Below are 12,745 nucleotides of genomic sequence, written 5' to 3' on the forward strand. Positions count from 1 at the left end.
TATTCAGAAAGTTGTCCATTTCCTTTAAGTTTTCCAATTTTGTGGAGTACAGGTTTTCAAAATACAACCTGATGATTCTCTGTATTTCCTCTGTGTCTGTTGTTATGTCCCCCATTTCATTTCTGATTTTATTAATTTGAATATTCTGTCTCTTGTAGCGAGCTGCGTGAAGCCACACCTGATTGGCAATGTAGAGAGCTGTGTGGAGTCACACCTGATGGTGCTGGCTCCCGCCCTCTGCGATCCCGAAAGCGAGTACTCTCTGTGATAATCAACTCCTAATATCAACTAGGCCTGACTTATGCTATTATCACGCAATGACTGTCAGCTGCTTGCATATGCGTGGACCTATGGGCAGTGCCCACCTGGCAATCTGAAGTTGGCGGCCCAGGCCTACTTAAGGGCTGGGAGAGGTTTGCCCAGGGAGAGAGGGAGAGAGGGAGAGAGAGAGATTTTACAATTGTCAAAAGGTCCTGAATAAAACTGCAGTGAGAAGAGCTCCGGTGGTCGCGTCATCCTCGCTGGACGAGGGGGGCCGCGACAGTCTCTGACTTTTGGTTAGTTTGGATAAATGCTTGTCTATTTTGTTGATTTTCTAGAAGAACCAACTCTTTGTCTTGTTGATTCTTTGTATTGTTTTCTTTGTTTCTATTTTGTTGATTTCAGCTCTCAATTTGATTATTTCCTGCCATCTAGTTCTCTTAGGTGAGTTTGCTTCTTTTTGTTCTAAACTTTTCAAGTATTCTGTTAATTCACTAGTGTGGGATTTTTTGCAGCTTCTTTACGTAGGCGTTTAGTGCTATGAACTTGCCTCTTAACACTGCTTTCATTGTGTCCCATAAATTTGGGTATGTTCTGTGGTCATTTTCATTGAATTTTAGGAAGTCTTTAATTTTCCCCTTTATTTCTTCCTTGACCCATTGAGGATTCAGGTGAGCATTGTTTAATTTCCATGTGTTTGTGGGTTTTCTGGAATTGGTATTGCTGTTAACTTCTAGTTTTAAAGCATGGTGATCTGATAAGGTACATTGGGCTATTTCAGTTGGTTTTTTTTTTTTTTTTTTTTTTTGGTTTTTATCGAGACAGGGTTTTTCTGTGGTTTTTGGAGCCTGTCCTGGAATTAGCTCTTGTAGACCAGGCTGGTCTCGAACTCACAGAGATCCGCCTGCCTCTGCCTCCCGAGTGCTGGGATTAAAGGCGTGCGCCACCACCGCCCGGCTATTCCAGTTTTTTTATATTTGTTGAGGTTTGTTTTATTACTGAGTATGTGGTCAATTTTTGAGAAAGTTCCATGAGGTGCTCAGAAGAAGGTATATTCTTTTCTGTTTGGATGGAATATTCTATAGATGTCTGTTAAGTTCATTTGAGTCATAACGTCTATTAGTTCTCTTATTTCTCTGTTCATTTTTTTTGTCTGACTGACCTGTCCAGTGGTGAGAGGGGAGTGTTGAAGTCTCCCGCTATTAGTGTGTAGGGTTTAGTGTTTCTTTGACATATGAGGGTGCCCTTGTATTTGGGGCATAGATGTTCAGTATTGAAATTTCCTCTTGATGGATTTTTTGTTTGTTTGTTTGTTTGTTTGTTTGAGACAGGGCTTCTCTGTGGTTTTGGAGCCTGTCCTGGAACTAGCTCTTGTAGACCAGGCTGGTCTCGCACTCACAGAGATCCGCCTGCCTCTGCCTCCCAAGTGCTGGGATTAAAGTGCACCACCACCGCCCGGCTCTTCTTAATGGATTTTTCCTGTGATAATATGAATGTCCTTGTTTGTCTCTTTTGACTGATTTTAGCTTGAAGTCTATTTTGTTAGGTATTATGATAGCTACACCCACTTGTTTCTTAGGTCCATTTGATTGGTATATTTTTTCCCGAACTTTTTCCTCTGAGACGATATCTGTCTTTGAGGTTGAGATGTGTTTCTTGTATGCAGAAGAGGGATGGATTTTGTTTTCTTATTCAATCTGTTAGCCTGTCTTTTTATGGGTGAATTGAGTCCATTTATATTAAGGGATATTAATGACCAATGGTTGCTATCTCCTGTCGATTTATTTTTCATCGTTGGTGATGTTAATTTGTGAATTTTTTTCTTCTTTGGGATTTGCTGTAATGAGATCATCAATTGCCTGTGGTTTTGTTGGTGTAGCCATTTTCCTTGGGTTGAAAATTTTCCTCTATTTTGTGTAGGGCTGGGCTTGTAGCTAGGTATTGGTGAAATCTAGATTTGTCATGGAATATCTTGTTTTGTCCTTTTATGGCAATCAACAATTTGCTGGGCATAGTAGTCTGGGCTGGCATCCGTGGTCTCTTAATGTCTGCATAATGTTTGACCATGACCTTCTGGCTTTCATTGTCTCCAATGAGAAATCAGGTGTAATTCTGATAGGTCTGCCTTAAATGTTACTTGGCCTTTTTCCTTTGCAGTTCTTAATATTCTTTCTTTAATCTGTATCTTTAGTGTTTTGATTATTATGTGGCAAGAGGACTTTTTTTTTGATCCAGTCTATTTGGTGTTCTGTAAGCTTCTTGTATCTTCATAGGCATAGCTTTCTGTAGGTAGGGAAAGTTTTCTTTCATGATTTTGTTAAATAAATTTTCTGTGCCTTTGAGCTGAACTTCTTCTCCTTCTTCTATACCTACTATTCTAAGATTTGGCCTTTTTATGGTGTCCCATATTTCATGGATATTTTGGGTTAAGCTTTTGTTAGATTTAATGTTTTTTTAAACTGATGAGTCTATTTTCTCTATTGTATCTTCAGCGCTTGGGATTCTCTCTTCCATTTCTTGTATTCTGTTGTTCATGCTTATGTTTGTGGTTCCTGATCTTTTTCTCATGATTTCTGTTTCTATAATTCCTTCGACTTGTGTTTTCTTTATTTTTTTCTACCTCAGTTTTCAAGTCCTGAATAGTTTCTTTTATATGTTTGAGTTCTTTTTCTTGGTTTTCTTTAAGAGATTTGCTGATATCTTCCAATTTTTTGTTTGCTTTTTCCTCCATTTCTTTAAGGTAATTTCTTATTTCATCTTTAAGAATTTCAAACATTCTCTTGAGATTATTTTTTAGATCATTTTCTTCTGGTTCATCCATATTTGGTGTTCAGGTCTTACTTTTGTAGGGTCTTTAGGTTTTACTGGTATTGTGTTGCTCTTTGTGATGTAGCATGTGATCTTACCTTTTCTACTCATTTTTTCCTCTAATAAGTGTGGTTGGGGCTGTCTGAGATTCTGTTGAATAATCTTCTAGGCGCCAGTGGATCCAAAGCTCAGATGGTTGTTCCTCGTGGTACAGTCAGTGTCACAGTTCTAGTTACCCCGTTGGTTATTCCTGTTCCTGGAGATAGCTCAGTGCTCCTGTGCTTTGGTCTGCTCCCTTGGAGTTTGCTGTCTCAGGCCTACTTTGGCCTACGCTGCTGGCTTTGATCTGTTTCTATAAATCTTCGTCTAGATCTCCTCTTGCAGAAGTCCCTGGCTTGGAGTTGGACCTGTTCTGGTGGTGATTGCTGACTCTGGATCTGGTTGCTGGTTCGATCTCCTGTGATCCTCTTGTGTTCCGGGACTGGGTTTGCTCCTGTCTTTTGCTCCTGGTGGAGCTTGTTCTCTCTGTTCCAGTGGAGATCTCAGACTCATTGGGTCTTGGTTCAATGCTGGTCTGCCAGTGTCCCAGGACTGGGTTGGCTCCCAGGGCTGGATTTGCTCCTGGCTTCTGTTCCTGGTGGAGCTTGTCTCCTCAGGCTCAAGTGAGCCTTCTGAGTGAAAGAACAAATAACAGAGAGATGACATCATCGAGGCAGGCATTTGCAGACACCCAGCCAGAGTGGATGATGAGGTCGTCATTATCAGTTGGAGTTCCCAGCGAGCTTTCTCTCCAATGGATGAGTTGCCCATGGGTGAACCCCATTCCCTTTTGGACTGTAAGCACTTTTATGTCATGGGATTAGAGACAATCGGTTTTAGATAGTTTACCTTCTAACTCTCAGGTTGTTTTGTTGTTCTCTCCTCCCTACCCCAGATCCTCTCCAGATAAGGGGGTCTCCGAGAACTCTTGATGTAAACATATTGGGAACTGAAGTGAGTGGGAGGGGGAAACCCTGCTTCTAGAGCCAGCAGCTCAGTAGACTTGGAAAGCATACAATGATTTACCAACATAATGCTCATTACAGATCTTCTTTCCCATGTTAAAATAATAATCAGATCTGCCTGAAAATTAGCCTGTGGGTCTTTTATGTTTCAAATATTATAGCTACATAAAATGACTTCTGCCATCAACTGTAATAAAAACTGAAGTGACATTCATACCTCATTCTGGCTTCTGAAATCCTCTCATGGGCTTTGCTAAACTAGAAGGAATGTTCTATTAATCTTTCCTTTCTGGAGATTCCTGGATAGTAATTTTATTTTTTTCCCTTCAATTCTGAGCACAAAGTCCAAGACCTTATGCCTTCGAGACACATATCCTATTCTGAGCTGAATTATCACTCTATTATTTTTTTTAAATGTTTATTTATTTATTTATTTATTATGTATACAATATTCTGTCTGTGTGTATGCCTGCAGGCCAGAAGAGGGCACCAGACCCCATTACAGATGGTTGTGAGCCACCATGTGGTTGCTGGGAGTTGAACTCAGGACCTTTGGAAGAGGAGGCAATGCTCTTAACCTCTGAGCCATCTCTCCAGCCCTTATCACTCTATTATTATCAATTTGACAAGAAGCAAGGGGAAGCTAAATGTGGCGCCTCCCAGCTTTAATCCCAGCATTTGGAGGGCAGAAGCAGGCAGATCTCTGTGAATTTAAGGGAAGCTTGTTCTACAGAGTGAGTTGTCTACAGAGTTGCTCCACAGAGGCATGCCTGGGCTACATAGTGAGATCCTTTCTCGAGAAGAAGAAGGAAAAATAGGAGGAGGAAAAGAAGGGGGGAGAGGGGAGAGAGAGAGAAACAGAGAGAGAGAGAGAGAGAGAGAGAGAGAGAGAGAGAGAGAGAGAGAGAGAGAGAGAACTCAGTAGTAGAATGACTGGTATGTGCTGTCAGTCCCACAGAATGAGAGTAAAGACCATTGCCCAGATTCTTTTTGGGGGGATGGAATTTTTTTGTTTTGTTTTGTCTATTTTTTGTTTCTTGTTTTTTAAAGGCAGGTTTTCTCTATAGCTTTGGAATCTGTCCTGGAGCTCACGTTGTAAACCAGGCTGGTCTCGAACTAATAGATATTTCCCTGTCTCTACCTCTCAAGTGCCACTACTGCCTGGCTTTCCAAATTCTTCTAGATGAATTAAGCAAGCTTTATTTTTTTTGTGAGACACAGTTATCTCCCTAAAGTGGGGTTTGAGAAAATAGCATAAAACACAGGGGAAGGTGGGGTTGATATTTGCCCCAAAACTTCAATGCTTGGGGTTTTTCAAAGGTTTGGTTATGTAAGAATTTAGCAGAACATTTCAAAATTATTTGGCAGACATCTTATCAGGGTGGAGGTTAGGGTATAGGGTGTGGAACATGTCAAATTCTAGTAAATAGGTCAAGACATGGTCAAACCCAAGTTTTACAGAAAAAAAAAATAAACTTATTTTGACCTTGTGACAAGGTGGGTTTTAATCTTAAGATGGAGCCAGGCTGGTTCATCAGCACCAGGCCCTGGGCTCAATTCTTGTGGCCAGGGGAGGAAGAAGCAATACTAGCATCAGTGGCAGCATCAATAGTAATAGCAAAGAGAAAATAATTCAGGGTTTCAGAATTTCAGAATGTTAGTGAATTCCCTATTTTGAACTGGATTGTGTCCTTTCTTCTTATGGGTTTGATATGAAGTGTCCTCCTAAAAAGCTTATGCATTTGTTGAAAGTTTTTCCCCCAGTTGTTTATACTATTAAGAGATGATGAGATCATCAGGCACTGATGTTATCGTCAGTTTAATCCATGAATGAGTTTGTAGCTGAGTGTGCTATTAGGAGGAAGGGCCTGCTGGAGGGAATAGGTCACTAGGACTCATTCTCTCCCTGTCTCCTTCTCTTTGTCTCTCTCTGTCTCTCTCTGAGTGTCTCTCTCTCCTCATAAAATGAGTACGTTTATTTCAGCATGCACTCCCCATGCACTACCCCAGTACAAGCTCACATTACTGGGGCTAAACAAGTCATAGACTAAAACCTTGAATTCTAAGAGCCAAGGTAACTTCCCCTCCTTAAGTTTCTTTCTCAAGTGTCCTGCCACAGTGATGAACAGTTAACTAGTACCCCTCCTAGATTTACATGTGGATTCCTAACCTCCTATACTTTGTATTTGACTATACTCAGAGTCAGGTTTTAAGATAAGTAATTAAGGGAAAAATAAAGTAATTAGAGTAGGGCCCTAATTAAATACACTGAGGTTTTTATGTCCTAATAAAAAGAGGGAAAGGGGGCTGGAGAGATGGCTCAGTGGTTAAGAGCGCTGCCTGCTCTTCCAGAGGTCCTAAGTTCAATTCCTAGCAACCACATGGTGGCTCCCAACCATCTGTAATGAGATCTGGTGCCCTCTTCTGGTCTACTGGCACCAGAAGACTATATACATAATAAATAAATAAATCTTAAAAAAATAAAAAATTTTAAAAAATTAAGAGGGAAAGAAACATGGGTTGATGTGTCCAGAAAAAATGCCATATGAGGACACACACATTATCATGCAAAGAGGGAGTCCTCAGGAGAAACCTTGATTAGGATTTGCAAGGACCAGAACTTGAGAAATACCTTTCTGTGGTCCAAGCTAACTCTCAGTGGCTCAGAACCAATACAATCGTCTTCACTTTCTATGCACATAGACGAGAGGTGTGATGGTGTATTTTGTCAATTTGTTGGGAAACAGAGCCCTGGGCATGTCTGTGTGTGTGTGTGTTTCCAGAGAGAGTTAACTTTCAGAGAAGGGGAGATTGACCCACCTTTCCAATGGGTGGCTCAGATAGAAGTCTGAGGAGAAAGCCATGTCATTTGCCTTTCTCCACTTTTTCCTAAGTGAATGCTGTTGCCACCAGACTCCAGAATCTCTGGCCTTCCAACATGAATTGACTTGTAATTCTCCTGGGAGCTTCCAGGCCTGACTGTTGCCAAGGCATCCAGCTTCGTGGACTGAGCAGCTGCTGAGTTCTCTGCCTCCTTTTTGTGTAGACAGCAGTTGCTAGACCACCCCACTTCTATCCTCTTCAACCAAATAACTTTCTTAGTCACTGTTCTATTGCTGTGAAAAGACACCATAGCCACGGCAACTCTTATGAAAGAAAGCATTTAATCGGGGGTTTGCTTAGAGTTTCGGGGGTTAGTTCATTACTGCCATGGCAGGAGGCAGGGACGGTGCTGGAGTAGTAACTAAGCGCTAAGTGCTACATCCTAATTCTTAGGGAGAGAGAGAGAGAGAGAGAGAGAGAGAGAGAGAGAGAGAGACTGGGTGTGGTGTGGGTTTTTGAAACTTGATAGCCCACCCCTGTAACACATTTCCTCCAACAAGGCCATACCTCCATTCTAATCCTTTCAAACAGTTCCACTCCCCAGTGACTTAGCATTCAAATATTTGGGCCTCTGGGGCCATTCTTATTCAAACCACCACAATACCCTTTATGCATTTTCCTTTGAGTCTATTTCCCTAAATAACCCTACCCTAACACAAGAAATTCTGCCTTGTGGGGATGACTTCAGTGGGTGTGGTGGGAGCATTTTGAGGGTGGAGGACCAGTTGGGAAGAGCCCTGGCTTCCTGACTGTAGCTTCTTTCCTGTACCTAACATTGGCTTTCTGTATTCTAGGTTGCTGACCACCAACTTAGCATCCTGGGATGTAGCATTGCGAATTGTCTATACAGAATTCTGAAGTTAAAACAATCAACAAACCAGAGTTCTGAAGTTTTCCAGTATTCTTTGTGTGCCTGATAACATCAGCAGTTATGAACCAAAATAATCAAATTATGGTTTTTGTTTTTTTTTTTTTTTTTGCCTATCTCACATCTCGTTTTGTTTAAGTGATTTCTGATAAAGTCACTTGTCTTGTAGCCCAGGCTGACCTCCAACAGGCAATCCTTCTGATTCAACTTCCCCAGGGCTAGAATTACAAGGGTAAATTGCCATGCTCAGCTATGTAGCATATCTCGTAATCACTCAGAAGCAAAGTCTGTTATTGTCAGCAATATTTTGAATAATATTTTAAAGCTCAATCTGTAAAATTTTCTTCCATATGTCCAGAATGTGTAGTTCACAAACTTTTTTCATTACCAAATTAATTCACTTAAGTCCATAAAATAAAAGTTACAGATGCTGGGGACATAGCTTATCTGGTTTTTGCCTGCCTACTATGCACAAAGCCCTAGTTTAACCCTCAGCACTGCAAAACCAAGATGTGGTGGCACACACCTGCTGTACCAATACTGAGGAGATGGAAGCACAAGGAGCAGTTCAAGGTTATCCTTGGGTACATACTAAGTTTGAGGCTAGCCTGGACTACAACAGACGTGTCTCATTAAATGAGTAAATAAATAAATGGTCTGATTTATAGGCTGAATGCTGGCAATTGTCATTTAATTAAATATAAACACTGTTACTCTTTATTTAACTGCAGTTTCTTTTTCTTTTATCCTTGGTGTGTGTGTGTGTGTGTATGTGTGTGGTGTGAGGGTGGGTGTGTGTGTGTGTGGTGTGAGGGTGTGTGTGTGTGGTCACACGCAGGTCCATGAGTGGACGAGTACAGTTTCCTGTGCAGACTTGAAGTTCCTGTAGGATACTTTCCTCAACCACTCTCCACTTTACTTATTAGGAAAGAGCCTCTCTCTCTTTTCTAAAAATTACATTTATTCATTACGTGTTTTCTAGAGGATGAGCATAGCACACATGTGGAGGTCAGAGACCCTTTGGTTCTCTCTTTCTACTGCATAGGTCTGAGAATCTAATGCCCCTCATGAGGCTTGTCAGCCACACCTACCTGCTGAACTGTCTTGCTGCCCCATCTGGCTCATCTAGCTGGCCTGTTTGCCTTAGGGATCCCCTGACTTTGTCTTGCAAGTGTTGTGATGGCAGGAGGTCACTTTATCTCCTGAGATCTCTCCCCAACCTTTATTTTATTTATTTATTGTTTTTTTTTTGTGTGTGTGTGTGTGCATAAATCTGTGCTGTGTGTGGAAGCCAGGGGTCAACGTTAGGCCTCTTTCTTCAGGAGCCTTTCACCATGAAGTTTTTGTTGGTTGGCTGTTGTTCATTCATCTGGCCAGTGAGCCCAGAGACTGAGGAAACACAGAAGCAGTTGTCTGTAAAATACTTCTTTATCTGGAGCTAAAGTCTTTATGACGGCATGAGCGTCTGTTTATGCATCACACTCTCTCCCCAGAGCTCTGTTTCAATTCTTCTCTACTTCCTCTTCACCTCCTTATGTGTGGCGCACCCAGAGGCGTATGTTCAAGTTCATGTGCCTTTGTACACATATTCCAAGGCCAGAGCAGGACACCGGGCCACTTTCTCTATTGTTCTCAGCCTTATTTCACTGAGACAAGGTCTCTGACTAAAGCCGACTCCAGCTATATAGGCTAGGTTGGCTGGCCAGTGAATTAAGGGGTTTGCCTCCTGGTACTGGGGTTACAGGCACACATAGTCACCCTGCCTTTTAACGTGGGCTCTAGGGACTTGAACTCAGGTCCTTAAGCTCACACAGTAAGCACTCTTACCCTCGGGGCCATCTTACCAGCTCTTGTTTGTTTTTTTTTGTTTTTTTTTAAATTCATAATCCTTCTGCCTCCGTTGCAATTTTTTCCAGTTTTTTTATATGACTGTGTGTTTTGCCCAAAAGTAGGTCTGTGTACCACATGCATGCCTGGTGCCCACAAAGGTTAGAAAATGGCGTCAGATCTCCTGGAACTGGAATTGGTTGTGGGCTACCATGTGGGTGCTGAGAATTGAACTCGGGCCCTCTGCAAGAGCAGCCCATTCTCTTATCCACCGAGCCATCTCTTCAACTCCTTGGAACTTCTTTGAACGGCATTTCATGAACTAGGTATGTAAGTTAGTGGTAGAGTACTTATGTTTATAGATGAAGTTCTGGGTTGTATTCTAGCACTGGAAAAAAAGGATCCCATTGTTATTTCTTTGTATTAAACTGCATATAAAAATACTAACTTAATGGAGGGTATGAATGTACATATTATGGAGATTTCTGCATATCATCGATTGGAAGCTGGACTTTGAAAAGCTAGCACAATGCTCTTAATGTCATTAAGTCTACTTGCTTAAACAAGGTATGGTGGTACCAGCCTGTAGTCCCAGCACTTGAGTGCTGGAAGAAGGTTCAAGGTTGCTAGAGATAACCATGTTTAGTGAAATAAATTGAGAACAGAAAGAAAAAAGTTCAGGCTTGTATTTGGCCATATAAGGAAGTTCAAGTCCAGCCTGGGATATATGAGACCCTCTCTCAAGAACAAGTTGAATCATTGGATGTTATTTATTACTATTTCCTTTCTTTCTTTTTCTATATTTTTTCTTTTTCTTTCTTATTTTGTTTTGTTTTGTTTTGAGACAGGATTTCTCTGTGTAACAACTCTGGTTGTCCTGAAACTTGCCCTGTAGACCAGGCTGGGCTTGAACTCACAGAGATCCACCTGCCTCTGCCTCCCAAGTGCTGGGATTACAGGTGTGCACTATCATGGCCCAGCTATTTATTATTATTTTCAACCATGTTCAAGGGTAAAAAAAGGTAGAGAGCCATTGATTGCGGTGCATTGTTTTCTAATTGTATTCCTACATAATTATTTTTTCTTTTTTTGAGACAAGCTGGCTGTGAACACAACCTCTCAAATGCTAGGATTATTTATTTGTTTTTCTTTTCTTTTACTTTCTTTTTTTTTTTCCTTTTTAGATTTATTTGATGCGTGTTTTGACCATGTGTATGTCTTTGTACCATGCATGAGTGATGGAGGAAGATCATTGGCTAATAAAGAAACTGCCTTGGCCGGTTTGATTGGCCAGCCTTTAGGTGGGTGGAGTAAACAGAACAGAATGCAGGGAGGAAGAGGAAGTGAGCTTAGATGCAGGGCAGCTCCTCTCAGAGCCAGATGCCAAGCAGCTGCTCCCCAGGGCAGATGCGATGAAGCTCCGACCCAGGATGGACGTAGGCTAGAATCTTCCCGGTAAGCGCACCTTGGGGTGCTACACACATTATTAGAAATGGGCTAGTCCAGGTGCGAGAGTTAGCCGAGAAGAGGCTAGATATAATGGGCCAAGCAGTGTTTAAAAGAATACAGTGTTGTTATTTCGGGGCATAAGCTAGCCAGGTGACCAGGAGCTGAGGCGGCAGTAACACAGCCAGCATCTCCTACTACACCATGAGGATGCCTGGTATCTACAGAGGTCAAGGAGGACATCAGATACCCTGGAACTGGGAGTTACGGATAGCTGTGAGCCACTGTGTGGATGCTGGGAACCCAAGTTGTCTGCTAGAGCACAAATGCTCTTAGCCATTGACAGACACATGGTGTTTGGATGCTTTGTTTAAACAGTATTTCAGTGTTTAGCTGAGGCTGGCCTTGAACTCCTGACCTCTCTCTTCTTCTCAAGTGTTAGAATTATAGATTTGCACTGCTAAAAATCAACTATGTGTTTTGTTTTGTTTACACAAGATCTCACTATGTGACCCAGGCTGCCCTCTATTTTACAGTAACCCTTCTGCCTTGGCCTCCTCTGTGCTGAGATTATAGGAGTATATCCATTTGGTATTGCTTGATTATAGATCATACTTATCACAGAAATTAGTTTTGCTCTTTTCTTCATTTTTGGTTTTGTTTTGTTTTCCAAGAGCTCTGAAACATTTATTAAAATAGACTATGAGTTTTGTCAGTCGCATACATTGTCCTGTTTTTTTTTTATTGCTGTTGCTGTTGTTGTTTGCTTGTCTTAACAACAGTTTTTCCCACACACTAGCTGGGGTGGAATTTGCTCTGCACACCAGGCTTTCCTCAAAATTTCAGTGAACTTCCTGCCTCTGGTTCCCAAGTGCTGAGATGATAGGTATGTGCTACCATGCTAAGATTAAATTTCTTTTTGATTAGCATGGAATGTAATGTGTTTCATAGTAACATTTTCGTATATACGATATATCACACTTGTATCTTATATATAATTATACTTTACCTTCCACAGCCCCCTTGCTCTTGCTGACCCCACATAGTCTCTCTTTCTGCTTCCATGTTACTCACATTCTGGTACCTTCCCTTGTTTCCCTTCCCCTTCCCTTTAGTTTTCTTTATTCCTGTTCACGATAAGCTTTCTAACTTCAATAACTTCGTGTTGTTCCAGAAAAATATAGCTTTCACCTCAAAGGCAATGTGAGACAGTATTTTTGTTGTTGCTGGCTTGTCGTTTGTTGTTTTGAGACAGGGTATATGTATAGTGCAGGCTGGCCTCAAACTCAAGAGGTAGCTGAGGATGACCTTGAACTCGTGACCCTTCTGTTCCCACCTCCTGAGTGCTAGGATTACAGTCAAGCACCACCGTAGTTTATTCTGAGCCAAATATGAATGACCCAGGAATGCAGGATCAGTTTACTGTGAAATACAAGTTTTAGGGCCAGTGAGCTGTCTCTGGGGCTGAAGGTGACAGCCTCACAGCCTGAACTTGATCCTGGAACCCACATGAGGGGAAGAAAAAATTAACTCATGCAGATTGTCCTCTGGATGGTCACTGGAATTGCAACACACATACACACACACACACACACAAATAAATAAATAGGTAATACAAAAAGACACATTCTGAAAGATAAAAACTCAT

The sequence above is a fragment of the Chionomys nivalis genome, chromosome 13 (genome assembly GCF_950005125.1).
Source record: "Chionomys nivalis chromosome 13, mChiNiv1.1, whole genome shotgun sequence".
NCBI classification, from domain to species: Eukaryota; Metazoa; Chordata; class Mammalia; order Rodentia; family Cricetidae; genus Chionomys; species Chionomys nivalis.